We start from the raw sequence: 17,088 nt of genomic DNA, 5'->3' as shown, positions 1-17,088 counted from the left end.
GCTGTGGCATGTTTTGAGGTTTTGCCCTTACTTCTAAGAAAAAGGCGATAATTGTGTAAACCAACTACTCATCTGTGTTTGGCATCAGATTTTAACCTAAAACCTGAAGTAATATTTTCTAAAAAGAATAGTTTCATGTAATTTTCACGACAGCATGCCAACACCAACTATTCTAAAATGGCAGCCTGTTATTTTACGAGTTATATAAGTCTAATAGAGGAGAAAAAAAAAATCCTCTTACCACCTCTCTTTGGGAACAGTTTCTTAGAATTTCTCGGACTAATAGGAGAATACGTCAGTATGCTCATTTCTCATCTTCTGCAGCTCATGCCACACTACCAATCCAAACCCACTCCCATTCCAGAGCCAAACCCAGAGTTTTCAAAGTGAACTGTATTTGTATCTGTTCTGTGGTGAGGAGGAAAAGCTTGAGAAAGGGTCAGCAGATAATTGTTCATCAAATCCTAGAACTGTTGAGCAGTGGGTCACCCTTCAAATTTGGAAGGAAGTATTGGAGGGCAAAAAAGGAAGAACGGTGCTATACATTGAATAATATTCATTCAGAATTTGTCACTTTGCATAGGAACCTAGAGCCTCTGTGCCAAGCCCACATGCATTTTTATTGAATGAATGAATAATAAATAGAGCTAAACAGGGTTTGGATAAACGTATAGATAATTGATATGTATCTGATTGAGAAGGGAATTCAATTTCTCTTAGGTTACAGACCCTCCACTTCTTTCTTCTCTCATCTTCCTCTTCTGATTATGTGAATTACTGGAAAGACTCTTGCCCCTAGAACCAGGAGAATCTTTTCCACTATGATGTTCTTTGAAAACAAACATATATTCTTTGAAATTTCTTCTTAAAAAAACTGAAAGAGAGAGAACTTTGTACATTATCTCTAATGTCCTTTAATCATGCACCCAGGAAAGGACTTTGTAAATGATCTCTAATGTCCTTTAACCATGCTGCCCAGGAAACTACCTCCAAATGAAATAGAAAAGAAGCAAAGGACTGGATTAAAAGGCGGTCTTTTTCTGGGCCTGCACGGTCTTGTTGGGAGACAGGAATAGAGAAATAATGGTACAAATGAAAGTATGTTGAAGTCCAAACAATCAGCATGTCTATATGCTGTCACCCCAGGAGATAAGATACCCTTTTTCCCATCAAGAGAGACACTGGTCCTAAGGTCTTGCTCCAGTCTTCTTCCTCTTCCAGGTCATCATTCCACCAATTCATCCTTTCTTTATTAACTCTAATATCTCTATTTGTGTTGGAGATTTCTTTTGGGCTCAGAAGAGTACTCAAAAATTTCCTAATCTAAACAAACAAACGCCAGCTAACTTACTTGGGCAATGTCACACTCCAACTATTGGCCTTTCTTTTTCCTATCTTAATTCCACAGTTGCTACTTCTACATTCTTATCTGTCTTTCATTTCTCAACCTTCCCAAACTTAAGTTTTTCTGACTTTCTGTTCCTAGAGATAATATCTCTAGGATATGGTGGCCTCCCCACACTAGCTAGATCACTAGCCCAGTCTCTAGACACTTTCTGTCTTTGTTTCATTGGATGGATCACTCTACTTCCTTTGGCGCCACTTTAATGATCAACTGAGATCTCTAATTTTTTTTGCTCCTCGGTTCTCTGATCTCCTTCTTTCCCAAATTTCTCACCATTTTCACCATCTCCGTTGTGAATTATTCCTCTTACCTTCTCTTAGATATTGGTGCTTTTCCTTTTTTTCCTGTTCTTTTCTCAATTTATATGTTATCTTGAGTCAATTAAATTTACTTTTAGAATTTATGTATTTTTGTCTCATAAAACTATATCTTTCTTGAGCACCAGACTAATATATTTAACTGTCTGCTCACTGGATAGTTTTCTATCAGGCATGATTGGTTTCATGCTGGAGACTGTGAACTTTTCAAAGGCCTAGTAAACCTGTGAGACTTAAATAAATAAGTGATAAACTTCAAAAATATTAAAACAACCCTGCAAAAGCTTAATTAATGTGTTATAAAATAACATTTTGTTAATTTTATTACAAAAGTAAATTTATTATTTAAAATATTCAATTTGTAAACAATTAAAAAAATCAAAATAATCAAAAATTAAATGTATTGTAAATAATTTAAAAAATCAAAATTATAAAAATGTTCTCCATTTTTTTTATTGCAAAAGCTAAATTTAATGTGGAATGTGGGTACATTTTAATATGTTTGCTATGATGTGGGATGGGGCTTCCAGAAATAAGTGTGCCTAGGACTTTGAAGGTCTTACAAACAGCACCACTTCCTGTATTATCTCCATCTGGATATTCCACAGGCATCTAGAAACTTGGCATATCCAAAGCCAAATTCATCTTCTTCCCTCTCTGGTATTTCCTATCTTGGTTGGCATCACCCAGTGATCCAAGCTGGAATTCATCCTCGGCTTTTTGATCTTATCCAAGATTTTTCATATTTTCCCATTCAATCAATTACTACATCTGATTGGTTTTATCTCCATATGATGTAGTAAATCTATTCATTCCTTCACTTTCTTTCTTGCTGCTATAGTTTAAGCCCTGGTCATCCCTCACTTTGACTTTTGCAATAATCTTGTAAGTAGTCTCCCTGTAGCTGCTCTGTCTGCTTCTTTCCTTACAGTTGACTTAAAGATCACATTAGACCTTGTCACTCCTATTTAAAAGACTTCAGGAGCTTGCTAGTGATTACAAAAGAAAGCTTGAGATCCTGAGCATGGCCACACAAGGCTTTGGTGACCTGCTTGTATCTGTTTTTTCAGTCTCATCTGTCACTGCTCCCTCTCTGGCACTTGCCAGTTAATGAATTGCTTTCTAGGCAATATGAGGGCTCTCCTGGCCTCAAAATGACCTCCCTGCTTGGAATGCAATTTTTCACTTTTCTCACTTAACTTTAGTTTATTCTTGAACATTCCCTTCAGTTACTACCTGTTAAAGAAAGTCTTCCAAGAGTGTCTCAGATCTGAATAGAATTCCCTCCCCTGTAGCATTCATACCTACTTCTATCACAGACTTACCACGCTCCATGCAACAGTTTGTTCACATGTCCTTCTCTACCCTCTCAATGATAGGTCACAGAATGGCAGAGGTACTCTCATTCTTATCTTCAAATTCTCATTTCAAGACAGAAATCAATTTCATTTTAAAAATTTGTTTTAATGGAGAGGGAGAGATAGAAGAACAGTGAATTTAAGCAAATTCATTTGCTTAAGCTCCTTAGGTGTGGTGGAGGAATTGTCTCTGTCCTGGGCTGGTCCAGATGTGTTTTTGCTTTAATTTCCCACTTTCTGCTGATCCTGTTCTGGGACCTTATGTTCTTATGGTCTCTAATGTTCACATCCAAGACTCATTCCCTTTAATGCCATGGTCTCTGCTGGAAAGAGAAGCTTCATTTTCTTCATCTGCACTTGTTCAATGTCCATGCCCACATTTGAAATAACATCTATACTCTCTACATGTAAGGAGGTTGTTTTTCTCCAGCACTCTGCCAAATGTTCTCTGACAGCTCCTGATACTCTAGGTACGTTTCTTCTACTTTCCCTACACAATCATAGCAAAAAGTTAATAAGACAATAAAGGGAACCTGGAGGCATATTTGTTTTCTGATGGCTTCATAAATAGGGTTGTTGGATTTAAAAAATAAACAAACCCAGGATTCCCAGTTACATTGAAGTTTTAGAAAAACCATGATTGTTTTAAGTATGTCTCATGCAATATCTAAGATATACTTACACAAAGGAAAAAATCCATTATCTGAGATTCAAATGTTATTTTATATTTTATTTGGCAACCTACTATTAAGTTTTATTCTTGGACTCAGACTCACTTCATGTGCCTATTAAACAAGTAGGATTATTTTTAATTTGTACAAGGAAATTTTTCATTCCCACTTTTTTAAAGCAAAGATTTCCTCTTGTCTGTCTTTAATTTCTCTACATGGAACAGGAATCCATAAAAAATAGTTATTTTCTTCTTAATTCTACAGTTAAAAAAATGGCGTCACTAATTATGATGATACCTGTCATCTGTCACCACAACTGGATTTTAGGGAGTTAGGGGTATTGGGTTCTGTGGGAAATCAGAGGGCATGTATTCCATCTAAAGGAGGTGCCACAACTCAGTCTCAGTGTTGTTATTTGACAATACAGATTCAGTATTTTGAGAGTCTGGTTTTTGTTTTCCTCCAAAAGAAATGTCAGGTACCTTGATTTAATGTGAAATCCCCAGAATTGTAATCATTGATAACCAATTCAACTGTTAATGGAAACAAATCAGCACAAGGTAAAATGAACAGTCATGACCTCTGCATTTGAGTGTCTCCTCTTTTCAAGTAGTCAGCTTGCTGCTGCTGGAGTCCTGTACTTTGTCCCAGGGTCTCGGGGCAGAAAGAAAAAGGTTAATCTCTGAGTGAAACAATTTTGGAAGAGTTTCTGATGAAAATGTTCCCTCAGTGGGACAGAAACACAGGTGTCAAGGTAGCAAGATGATTTTTCTACAGATCTTTCCTTCTGAATTTTTCTTTCACTGTCCCCCAGTTAAGCAGGCAGTGGAATCTTGCTTCCCTTTCTCGGGGAGTTTTATGGCAGGGAACAAAAGATGTAAACAATTACCTTTTCTGACTTTTGTTTACAAAATTCCATGCCCCTTGAGGAAATTTTCTAAGGCTGTAGTCTAGAGAGTTTGAGGATAGAAAAAATGGCCCTGAGGGAACCATAAAGAGTGAGATTCTCCTAGACCAAAAAAAAAAAAATAATAATAATTCTCAGACAGTAGAAATGGCAGATGTTTGTGGTTTCTGTGAGCAGTGGACAACATCCTTCTCCTCACCATCCCTCCCTGGCAGTGCTTCAAGAAGGTGGCTGGATCCCAGAGGGAACAGTGGCAGAGGAGGCAAGAGTAAACACTAAGCTCCCCAGAGGCATGTCACAAACCCACAACCTGAGGGAACCACCTGAACAGAAAAAGCACAAATCACAGAGTGAATTGGTCTCTATAGTGATTGGTGAATAAAGGGGCTTCCCTGTTATAGGGTGCTCCTTAAAATACCAAAGCTTATCTAGTGCCAGATGTGAGAGGAGACCCCAAAACCATGGTTTAATATCCTAACTGCACAGTGTAATGAAGACTTAGAAATGAAATTAGTTAAATTCTAAAACACAAGGAAATAGGCACAAAAGAGTAGGAATGAATATTCACCTGAGTGTATGGATAGAGGTTCCTATCTACAACCCTTTGATACTTCCCAAACAAATGTCTAATTTACAAATAACCTTATTTGTACCTACTCTGGTGGCAACAGCTCAGAGATTTACTAGTTAGACATTTCTCCTCGTTCAGCATATAGGACACACTTAGTCAAGGTTGGGCTTTTTTACAGACTAAAATATAAAAACATAGAAACTCTTGGATTACTTAGCATAAGAAATGCCTGTGCTTTTGCCAGAAAATACTAAGTACTCACCACTAGGTAACTCACATAAATTACTACTTGCTAAATTCCTGACCTCCTGTTGCATGTCCCCCAATGCTGTGAAAAGCATTAGCTGTATTTGGTATGTGTCTGTAGTTTAGCACTTAAAATTAATCTTCATACCAAAGGAATTTATGATATAATAATGATAATGATTATTATAACTATAACATAATAATAATAAAATTTATGGCATAATAATGTTAGATAATTAGTCATATTATTAAGTAAATAATTATTATTCAATCTCTTTTTACAAATGAGGAAAATAAAGCACAAGAGGTAAAATAACTCATTCAAAATTACACAGCTAGAAAGTTCTAGAGCTAAGACTGAAATATGAATGTTCTGATTAGCTCCAGAGTCTGAAGCCATCCCCATCTGCTGTCTGGACTCTCCATAGGCTGCTCTTGCCTCTTGAATGCTCTGGACTTGACCAGGTTAGTCTCTCCATTCTAGGCTCTCAGGATTCATATGTGTTTCTTTCATGATATTTATCATAGTTCATAAGGATTTTATTATTTTGTCTCCCATCTAGATTATGGGCATAAATAGTAGGGAAAATGGGAAGGTTTGATCCACTGAGGTCGAAACAGTAAGCTATCTTTGCAAACACTTCCTCCTCTCATCCACAGTGATAGAATTATAGCCAGGCTCATTGACTTCCAGATACCTACATCTTCCAGCTTCCCTTGTAGTTGTGTGTGGCCACATGTTTAAGTTTCTACAAATAGAATGTGGGCATTTTATTTTCCTTTTCTGTTCTTGCCAGCTGGAATCAATTGTGACCCAATGTCCACTGCATGGAGGATGCAAAGCAAAGCCTCAAAGAATGGTGGGGAGGAGGGAAGAAACCTGAATCTCCAAATGACCAAGTGGAATCAAACTTCCCACTAACCTGTACCTTACCTCCAATTGTCATACTAGAAAGAAATTTACTTCAGTCTTCTTCAAACCACTGAATTATTTTGGTTCTCTTTGTGATGGTAGTGTAACCTCACTCTAACCCCCCACTGCATTCCTAGAACCTAGCAAAGTGTCTGGCACAGGGCAGAGGCTCAACATATTTTGGTTGGGTAACCCACTGCATTTGTTGAGTAACCAACATGGATAATTGTGCCCAAAACTCCTTGAAAGTTGGGACTGTGTCTTTCACTTGTTTTCTTCCACATCAGACACAACATTGAACCTACAATAGGTGATCAAAGAATTAATGGAGAAATGATGGAGAAAGAAATATTGGGTGTGTATATGTTGATATCTGTATGTCTTTTCACATCTTTTCAGCAATAGAAATACTTTTCAAGAAGTTATAATTTATTCTTATTTGAAAAGGAATTCAACATGAAGCTTATGTATGAAGTATGTTCATGTAGCTTAATTATCAAAGCAAAATAATTGGGAAAAGTTAAGGCACTATATCATGTATGATGGACTTAGAGTTAGGGGACCTGGATTTTAGTTCTATTTCTAAATCTGTGATCTTGGACAAATCACCTAGTTATCCAGGCATCAGTTTGCACCTTTGCATACTCATGAAATGAATAAAAAAGTTTCTTCTTGAAGGTTCCTCCTAGTTCTAAAAGTCTATTATTCTATATACTACATTTAAAAAAAAAATTCGGCACTATCTTGCTTCAGATTCCTTAGATTCCAACTCCTTTAAAGACTATTCTGTGATTCATACAAATGATTATTTTCATTTTTTCATTATCACATAATGAAAAATAGTTACTTTGAACCAGGCACTGTACTAAGCATGTTAAGTGCACTTAGCCCTCACAGTAACTCTGTTGAATAGTTAAGGTGAGAAAGCTAAAGCTCATAAAGGTTAAATGTTTTCTTAATGTCCCATATCTATTTATTTATTTTTTTTAATAAATCTTTTATTTTTTATAAACATAAAACCTGGTGGTTCAACTCATTTAATCTTTAAAAAAATCCTAATCCTGTGAGGCATTATTCCTATTTCATAGATGAGGAAATAGGTTCTTAAATTCCTGAAGTTCTGAAGCAAATAAATGGCAAGTAAGGATTCTAAGTCAGGTACTCTGACTGTATGGGGTCCATGCTTACTTCTCTTCTAATCTCTGTCTGACAAGGGGACTGTTAGAGGAGTAAGAAGTCCAGAGACAAAGCCAGGATAGGCAGGGTTGTGAGTGTACATATGGTATTAAGACCACTGGACAGGACCCAATGATAGAGAGACAGACAGAAAGACAAAGAAAACAAGCTGGAGTCCTAAGACACAGCAGGATTTCAAGGTCAGGTGGACAGCCTGGGAGATAGCAGGGAGGTGGAACTAAGAGAAAGTGGAGTTAACAGTAGCCAAGAGAGAAAATAAATATTTCAAACAAGGAAGGTGGTCCTTATGTGTAGAAAACATAAGGACCTTTGTTGCTGAAAAGCCAAGTAAGATAAAGGCAGGAAGTTGACAATATGGAGGACAATGTTGAACTTGGTATGAATGGTCTGGGTGTGAGAAGACAGCTGCCTAATTGTGGTTCTGGGAAGAATGTAAAGTGAGGTAGTGGGACACATGCATAAATATATGTAAATAACTCTTTAAAGAGTCTCTTTGTGAAGGAGATCATGAAATGACTCGGTAAAAAGAGGAGGATGGGTGGTCAAGGGAGGGAAACACATGCATGTATACATGCCTACATGCTCACATACATATTTTTTTTTAAGATTTTTTTATTTCTTTGTTTGAGAGAGAGAGTGTGTGCATGCATGAGTTGGGGGAAAGGCAAAGGGAGAGCAAGAAACAGACTTCTCACTAAGTGGGAAACCCAATGCAGGGCTTGATTCCAGGACCCTGAGATCTTGACCTGAGCCGAAGGAAGACACTGAGCCTACTGAGCCACCCTGATATCCTTACATGCTCACACACATATTAAAGACAGGGGACACTAGAGCATGTTTGGTTTCTCTGATTCCTATTCCATGCTCTCAACTCCATGCCACACTATCCCCATTATTACATTAAATGAGAAGTGACTAAATAGGCTTATTAATGGACTGAAATGGACTCCAAATGTAATTGATTAAAAACAACAAAGCTATAAAGCTATGTTAATGATGTAAAGGCAGTCCTTTGTGCTGGAATCACATTGGCAATTTCTTCATCTCTACATCTTATTTATGCATCACATAGGCAAATAAGTGTTCAGGGAGTGGCAGGTGCCTACAGTGCATCTTCATAAGTTTACCCAAGATAGGTTTTTGAATCCGAATTTCAGCTTCAGCCTTTCCTTAGCTGTGTGACATCTGTGCTTGGGTAGTTTTGAAAGCCAAGAAGTTGCCTCATCATTTGGCAATTGGATTCTGTATGTGTACAGTCAAACCTTAGTCAAAATAGAAATAAAACCTGTGTTTATGTACACATTGACATTAGACTATTTTTCAGTTGTTTATCCAGAAAACATTTATTGAGTGTCCACTCTGATGAGCACAGTGCTAGACACTGATAATATCAAACAGAAAAGACACAGCCTTTTCCCCCGAAGGACCTCTCAAAAGTGGAGATAGGAAGAAACCTTTTAGAACTAGATGTCATAGAGAAAACCAAATGCAGTGTTTGTGACATAAAAAAGTTTGATGGTACTTTTGTTAGTGGAAGCAATTTGTGTGTGTGAGATGTATGTGTGTGTGTGGTCTAAATGTACCTAGTGGAAAGGGGAGGTTTGATCTAGGCCCTGAGAGTGAGCATGATATACCTCACACAGGGCACAGTGTAAACAAAGGTACCTGGGCACATCAGCTGGGTTCATGATATGAGCTGCCAAGTATGTCTACAACACTGGAAAGGCAAATGAGTGATGAGGAGGTCTGAGTGGTAGAGAATGGTTGTAGGTAAAGCAGCAGAATGTAAGGCTAGAAATATACACGGGCCCAAATTGTTCATTTGTTCATTCATTCATTCATTCATTCGTTCATCTTTCCATTCACTTGATAATGACTTGTGAAGACTAGTCAATACTAGGGACCTGAGTGTAAAGGCCTACTTAATCAGAGGGAGCCATTTTGTTGCAGTAAACTTAGATTGACCCTATGCAGTAAACTTAGATTGACCCTGCCCCTCCCAGAGGAACTTACTTGCAAAGCCTAGATACAAGAGCGGGTCAGGCCACGTGAAGACATCCAATCAGTGGGGCACGCACATATCTACTAGGGTAAATTGAAATTCAATTGGCCACCCGTGTGTTACCTAGCAGTTTTTTTCTGTGTATGGCAGACTTAGCATGACTGTGTAGTTTTCTCTGTGTATTGCAATCTCATTGGCCACCTGTGTATAGCCTGGCTAAACTACCTCTATAAAAGTTTGTGAGGCTGGGAGGGGTCGCCTCTTTGCAAGAGATAGCCCTGACTGGTCAGTTTGATTCTTTATGCTTGGCATGAAATAAAGCTTTGCTTTGTATCAGTCTCGCTCCTTTGATTACGGACCCTAACACTGAGGATGTTGTTAAAGATACAGTGGTGAGCAAAAATGGACACAGTCCCTGCACACATAGAGTTTTTAGTCCAGTGCGTGAAGAACATTGACTGCTGTGCTAAGTTATTAACTCTAATGTTTAAGAACTGTAAATAAGAACTTTTCAGTAGTGATGATCATATCTGTGTTGTGAAAACTCACCTCTGGAGGTCATGCAGAGAACAGACTTGAGAAAGGAGAAAGTAGAAAGAGAGACATTATTTGTGAGGCTGGTGCAGTGGTCTCAGAGAGAGGAGGGAAATTAGGGCAACGTAATTGAGGATGCTGGAACTCAGCCATTTGTGACCATGTTATTTATTCATTTAGGAAATATTTTTTGAGAGGCAGGATAGTGAAGCTGTTAACATGGACTTTGGATCTGCATCTGGGCTCTGCTGTTGACTATCCGGGCAAACTTGGAAAGTTGTTTCATCTCTGTGCTCAGGTCTTTTAATCTCAAAAACTGACATGACAATAACAGTCCCTACTTCTGCTAGCCTGAATAGTGCCCCTCCAAATTCATATCTACCTGAAACTTCATGTAATATTACTTGGAAATAGGGTCTTTGCAGATATAATTGGTTATATTAAGATGAGCTCATAGTGGAGTTCAGTGAGTCTTAATCCAATAGCTGGTATTCTTATTAGAAAACAAACACACAGGAACACCATGTCACAATGGGGGAAAGACCAGAGTGATGCTGCTCTAAGCCACAGATGCCAAGCATAGCCCACCACTACCAGAAGCTGGAAGAGGCAAAGAGGGATTCTCCCCTACAGATGTAAGATGGAGTATGACTCTGCCAATTCCTCAATTTTGGACTTCCAGTCTTTAGTCCAGCCTGTGGACTTGAGAACTGTGAGAGAATACATTAATGTTGATTTAAGCCACCTGGTCTGTGGTAATTTGGTATAGCAATGACAGGGAACTAATGCATAGTTTGTGCTGAAGATTAAATTTGTTAATACATGTAAAGCGCTTAGAACAGTCACTGTAGTATGTGTTCAATGTAGTATGTAGTATGTGTTCAGTAAAATATAGTCCATTATTATTATGTGCCTGACACTATTTCATTGCAGTCTCCTGGCTAGTCTCATTTGGTTGGGAAAATGTACCATTGAACCTGTTGTTGGTAGTTATGTGTGATTAGGTGCTTTGGTGGGTGAAAGCAATGTTTGACAGTACCTTATAGAGAAAACCTTTCTGGAGAGATGGCCCATTTCACTGGGTATCACATTCTTTTAAAAGTAGAATCCAAATGGCAAGTTTTCATTCTTTTTGATGACCTAGTAATATCCATTGTATCTGTGTGTGTGTGTGTGTGTGTGTGTGTGTGTATACGTGTGTGTGTGTGTATACCACACAAAACTAGAGGGTATTATGCTAAGTGAAATAAATCAGTAAAAGAAAGACAAATACCATATGATTTCACTCATATGTGGAATTTAAGAAACAAAACAGATGAACTAGGGGAGTGAAGGAAAAATAAGATAAAACAGAGAGGGAGGCCGACCATAAGAGACTTTTAATGATAGAGAACAAACAAGCTTGCTAGAGGGGAGGTTGATGGGGGGAATGGGGTACCTGGGTAATAGGCATTAAGGAGGACACTTGATGGAATGAGCACAAGATGTTATATGCAACTGATGAAATCACTAAATACTACCCTTGAAACTAATAATATACTATATGTTAACTAAATTGAATTTAAATACAAAAATTTTAAATGAAAGAATCAACACCCTTTGTCATCCATTCAGTACATGTATGTCCCTTTTGGGGCACAAAAGCTCCTATTCTCTCCTGCCATCACCTAGAGAGCAACTGAATTAGTTTGTGGTACTGCCACAACAAAATAGCACAGACTGGGTTCCTTAAACAACAAAAATATATTTTCTTAAGGTTCTAGAAGCTCGAAGTGCAAGACCAAGGTGTTGGCACATTTGGTTTCTCCTGAGGCCTCTCTCCATGGCTTGAAGAGGGCAGTCCTCTCACTGTGTCCTCACACGATGTTCCGTGCATGTGAATCCTTGGTGTCTCTTTTTGTGTGTCCACATTTCCTCTTATAAGGATACCAGTTAGATTGAATTAGGGACTACCCTAAAATGATCTCATTTTTACTTAATCGCTTCTGTAAATCTCCTATCTTTAAATACACAACTTGAGGTATTGGGAGTTAGGACTTCAATGTACAAATTTTAACAGTTTCTAACAGTAGCCTAAGACACATAAAGTTCTAAGGTACAGTCATAGGCTAGAAGCTGGTTGCTCATCTTATGAAGCTCTTATGACCCAGAAAGGTCTGGTCAAAGATTTCAAGTCTTTTGCCTGGATTGGCAGGAAGTGGAGTGTGAGACAGGAAGAGGGCCTGGTGTGGTTTCTGGTGGAGCTGCGGGGGGCATCAGGGTACTATGTGAGAGATAGGACCCTTGTGATTGCCCATTTCCATGAGTGCATGCCTTCTAAACTGTTATTTTCTGGAGGGAAGGGACCATTTCTATCTTGTTCATCTTTGAATTCCCTGATGCCACATAGTTGGCATACTTGCGGAATGAATGATTCACTTTTGCAGCCTTTTCCCTAAGTGAAAATTACTTTCCATGTAATGAAAGCAGATTCTTTCTGCATCAAGAAACCTTCAACATCCTCCAGTCTTTATCTTAAAGAGGGCTTGTCTTATTTTTTTCTCTTTGGAAATGTTTGATGCTCACAGATGTAGGCACTGTTTATGGAAGGTTTACTGCACTCCAGACACCAGGCTAAAGGCTTCACAAATATTTCAGTTAATCCTCATGGCAATCCTGTAAGGTGGTTGTTACTTCACTCATTTAATAGGTGAAGTATCCACCACTCAGAGAGGTGAGCTTCCTGTTCCACGTCACACAGCTAGCATGGGTTTGGAACCCAGGTCTCTCTGGCTCTAAAACTCAGGCCCTTAACTGTCAGGTTTTCTGCCGCACAGCCAGCATTCCTGCTTCAGATTTGTCAATGCTTATAGTTTTTCAGAATGGGTTCCCAGGGATAGCCAGGCCTCCTGACTATTTAGGTCAAGTGATTTGATTTCATTCATAAATGTATTAAGAGAAGATATACATTCTTAAGATAAGTAATAGTAACACTTGTTTCATTAAAAACCTTTGCTTAGAACTCATGATTCTAGGGAATAAAACTCCAAGTGTCACCAAAGTTCATTTTCCCTTTCTTTCAGCATTTCGTCTGTGTGTGTGGCACGGTAGGGGAGGGGGTGGATGGGTGCACATGGTATTTAGGTCCACACACAAATGAAAATTCACAAAAGGAGACTGGTTTGTATTTCCTTTGTCAACCAGACTTGAACTACAAGGTTTTCCCCTTTTGCCCCCTTTTTTCTTTGGTTTGCTTTTTTTCTTCTTCATTTTCAACCAGTTTAACTTATTGTCTTAATATTGTGTAGACACAGCCCTGGTGATACTCTAGGATGAGTTTGATATTCTTCAAGATCTAAACACAATGGGGGTGACTTAAGGACAGAGTTTCAGTTTTGCTTCTGATTCTTCTTGGTTTTGTGGGTTTTACTTAATGTTATTTGAAAGTTTTTTTGTGTGTGTGGTTGAATATATACTATAACTTGTTCTTTTGTGACAACAAGATTTATACTGGCGGTGTCTCTCATACCACTGGAAACTGGAAGGAAATCTACAATGTGAACCTCTGAGAGTTTTAAAAAGACAGCAGCCATTATTTGGTAGTGATGGGCTCAAGCTGCCCTTGAGCCTAGATAAAGGCTTGTGCTCCATCCTGGCTCACCAGTGAGATCAGTATGCAAATGTTCTGTCAGATATTTAATACATCACATATGCATTTAGACTACTTCCCTGCCTCCTTCTTAATTAAGGTTTCTTCAGTAAGACTTCAGGAGAAAGAAAATGATCTGATGGAATTGTATTAAGTACCAATTTACTTCCCAAGTTTCTGAGTTTTTTTCACTTAAATTAACTTGGCCTGAAAGACGAAGGGATTTGAACAGACTATAGAAGCTAGTGTTCCATTTTGTATATCATTTTGGCTCCAGGGAGCTGCTCCTGGTAAAAATGAGCCTGTGAGATGTAGCTGTTTTATGGAAGGGCTAACAATACTAGTCTTTTATAAATTATAAATCCTCTTAACCTCAAACAATTTGGAGCCACCAACTGTAATCTATAAGGTTTCAACTGACAGGGATTTCATTTCTTCTCAGTGCCTTTCAGGCCATTAGGCAAATATTTATATGAAGTTCTCAGCTATTAGGGATTTAAAATCATTTTGTGTGGGATAGAAATTTCTGGTCTATACCTCCTCAGCTGAATTTTTTGATATGAGTTTTATGTTTTCCCTTTTGTATTTTCTGCAGTTTTGACAGCCATTTGATTTAATTTCTTTCAGATACAATTTGTAATAGAAAAAAACTTTTTTGGGGGGGATGAGGAAAATGGTGAGGTACACAAATTATCATTGCATAATTCTTTCTTTTGGTGGTTTTCTTTGTACCATGTGTTTCTGTTTTTGAAAATAAATAGTAATCAATGATAATTATTACTTGATACTTTAGTGATTCCTTTAGCATAAGCAATAGCAAACAACTCTAGAAAACTTGAGCAGAAAAGGAGTTTATTACAAAATCAAAGAGAGGTCTAGAGGATTGATTTCTGATAAGCAGAGAAATCAGAGCAAGATTGTGCGGTCAAGGGCAGAAACTATTGAACAAACCCATCAGGATGTGACTAAGGAGTAAGACAACCAGTGAGCACCAGCTGTTTATTCCCTTCCTCCCTTCCATGTTTTCACCCTGAGCAGACTCACTGCAGTCCTGGGAGACAAGGTCTGATTAGCATAGCTCCATCTTCATCCTTGTCTGGACAGAGATGGGGCCTGATTTTTGGGATCCCCAAACCTCTAACAATGCATACAATGAAATCTTCTCTGAAAGGAAACAGGGCACTGTTAGGAAAGAAAACTGAGTGCCGAGCAGCCAAAAACAACATCTACTTATTGCTTAACATCACATGGAGAAATTGAAAAAAAAAAAAAAATCCATTCTCTTCTCAAACCAAGAAATTTAATAAGTCTCTTGGCAAATTAATTTCACCTCAGTAAGAAGAATTTGATCATCTTAGATTCAATTCAATGAAACAATTGTGAAATCCCTTTGGCTTTAAAGTGCAGAGAATCCCAGGAACAATACCCTTGATTCAATTCCACACTGTAAGCTGGGCAGTTTAGAAGAATGGCCTGGGTTTTTCTCCAAGCCCTAATGAAAGTTAATGATCAAGAACTGGGCTACGTGCTTTTTTTATGGTTGCTTATTATGAGCTATTTAACTTTTACAGCTTTATTAAATGTTTTATGGAAAGGTTTATTTCATGTTTTATTACAGCTTTGTAGGATGGCCATGTTTGGTTAAGAAGAATGACAGATGAGCACAGATGTTTTGAAAATATTGCTGGTAAGCATTTTCTGGGTAAAGTCATTGTTCATTTTGACATTTTGTGGGGGCTGGGTGGGAGTGTTCTCTTTAATGAAGCCCAGTAGAGCTGGGTGAGATGATGGGAGGGGAGTAGAAAGTGGAAGGAGTATTCCCCACATTTTGATTTTTTAGACTTAAAAAATTAATTAAAATATGTTATAGAAGTCCATTTTGGCTGAAAGTGAACATTTGAGGTAAGAACAGCTCGCCTCACTCATAATACATCTAGCTGGTATTAAACATGCTTTATAAAATTAAAAATAATATTTTACAGTGTGTTTATTTCACTGTTACAATAAATTCAAGAGGTGGGTAAAAATAATAATAATTACCATTACCAGGTGTTCTAAGCCTTTTTCTAAGCACTTGACATTCAATATCTCATTTAGTCCTTATAATAAGATAGTAGATGAGTACTAATATTGACCCATTTTATAGATTTTATAAGACTTCTATAAGTATCCCAAGCATTTACCCAAAGTTAATTTATATCTCACTCTGTCACAGAGACTTAAAGTCCTAATAGTTTGATGTGTGGCTATTCAAATTATCAATCAATCTTTGAGACATCTCTTTCTTATTTTTCTGCAGACAACAAAAAATACAAAAACTGTTGAGGATACACATTCTAAGGCTATAGTCACACTGGCTGACATCTCCAAATTCTTGGTTGCCATTTGCCACCTTTGCTGGGAAGTTTGGGCCATAAGTTGAAATTATCCCTGCAAAGCAAGAATCTAGCTATTTGGAGGGTGCCTGGGTGGTTCAGTGGGGTAAGCCTCTGCCTTCAGCTCAGGTCATGATCTAGGGTCCTGGGGTCAAGGCCCACATCAGGCTCTCTCTGCTCAGCGGGCAACCTGCTTGCACCTCTCTTTCTGCCTGCCTCTCTGTCTACTTGTGACTTCTCTCTCTGTCATATAAATAAATAAAATATTATAAAAAAGAATATAGCTATTTGGAAATCAAAGTCTCATCCAAAGATTTCCTAAATACTTGCCTAATTTTTAATCAAAAGCCCAAATTTTGTTTTTCCCCTCCAAATTTTGTTGATGTTGCAATGAATTCAGCTGAAGTGCTATTTCTTTGTAAAAGCATCTCACATCTACTCTTTAGACAATTTGGCTTTGTGCAACATCTCATGTGTTTAGAGTATAACACAACATTTAACCTATCATTAATTGAAAGCCTATTTTGTCTCATAGAATGTAATGGGTACTTTACATATGTTGGCACACTGAATTGTCACCACAACACTAAGTAGTGAGTATTATCATCTTTTTACACATGAGAAAACTGATATTCAGAGAACTTATGAAGCAGATATGGGTTTCAAACTTAGGTCTCTGTCTCCAGGACTCCATTGCTTTTCCTGTACTCCATGTGGACTTTCTGACAGTGAAAGAAGGACATGCTTCAGGACGTCCAAGGTAAGCTCATTGGGGAAGTTTTCCAAAGTGTTGTGACATTGTAGTCAGGAAGATATTTGCGGATAAGTGCCTTAGATTGGGACTATAAAATAAAAAGTCTTTTGTTTTATTAATAGGGAAATCTCCCATTTTATATTCTGATTGTACTACATTCTTCTCCCTACTTTGCAAATCCTCCCTCTTTTGCTCAAGCAGCAGTCTCAG

General features: G+C 37.9%; 1 long non-coding RNA gene across 6 annotated transcripts in view; it reads left to right on the top strand.

The window, feature by feature from the left end:
• The window catches only part of LOC309868937, a 142,917-nt gene that overhangs the window by 86,888 nt on the left and 38,941 nt on the right, over positions 1-17,088 (top strand). For 3 of the 6 annotated variants that reach the window (XR_014313883.1, XR_014313885.1, XR_014313886.1), the window contains 2 exons: positions 15,368-15,436; positions 16,797-16,884. This is a non-coding gene — a long non-coding RNA (uncharacterized lncRNA). Of the gene's footprint in view, positions 1-5,875; positions 5,941-15,367; positions 15,437-16,796; positions 16,885-17,088 lie in introns of those variants that run through there. The other 3 variants (XR_014313882.1, XR_014313884.1, XR_014313887.1) reach the window with 2 other exon arrangements.

This window comes from Mustela nivalis, assembly GCF_964662115.1.
Source record: "Mustela nivalis genome assembly, chromosome: 7".
Taxonomy (NCBI): domain Eukaryota; kingdom Metazoa; phylum Chordata; class Mammalia; order Carnivora; family Mustelidae; genus Mustela; species Mustela nivalis.
This window is presented reverse-complemented; position numbering and strand designations above follow the sequence as displayed.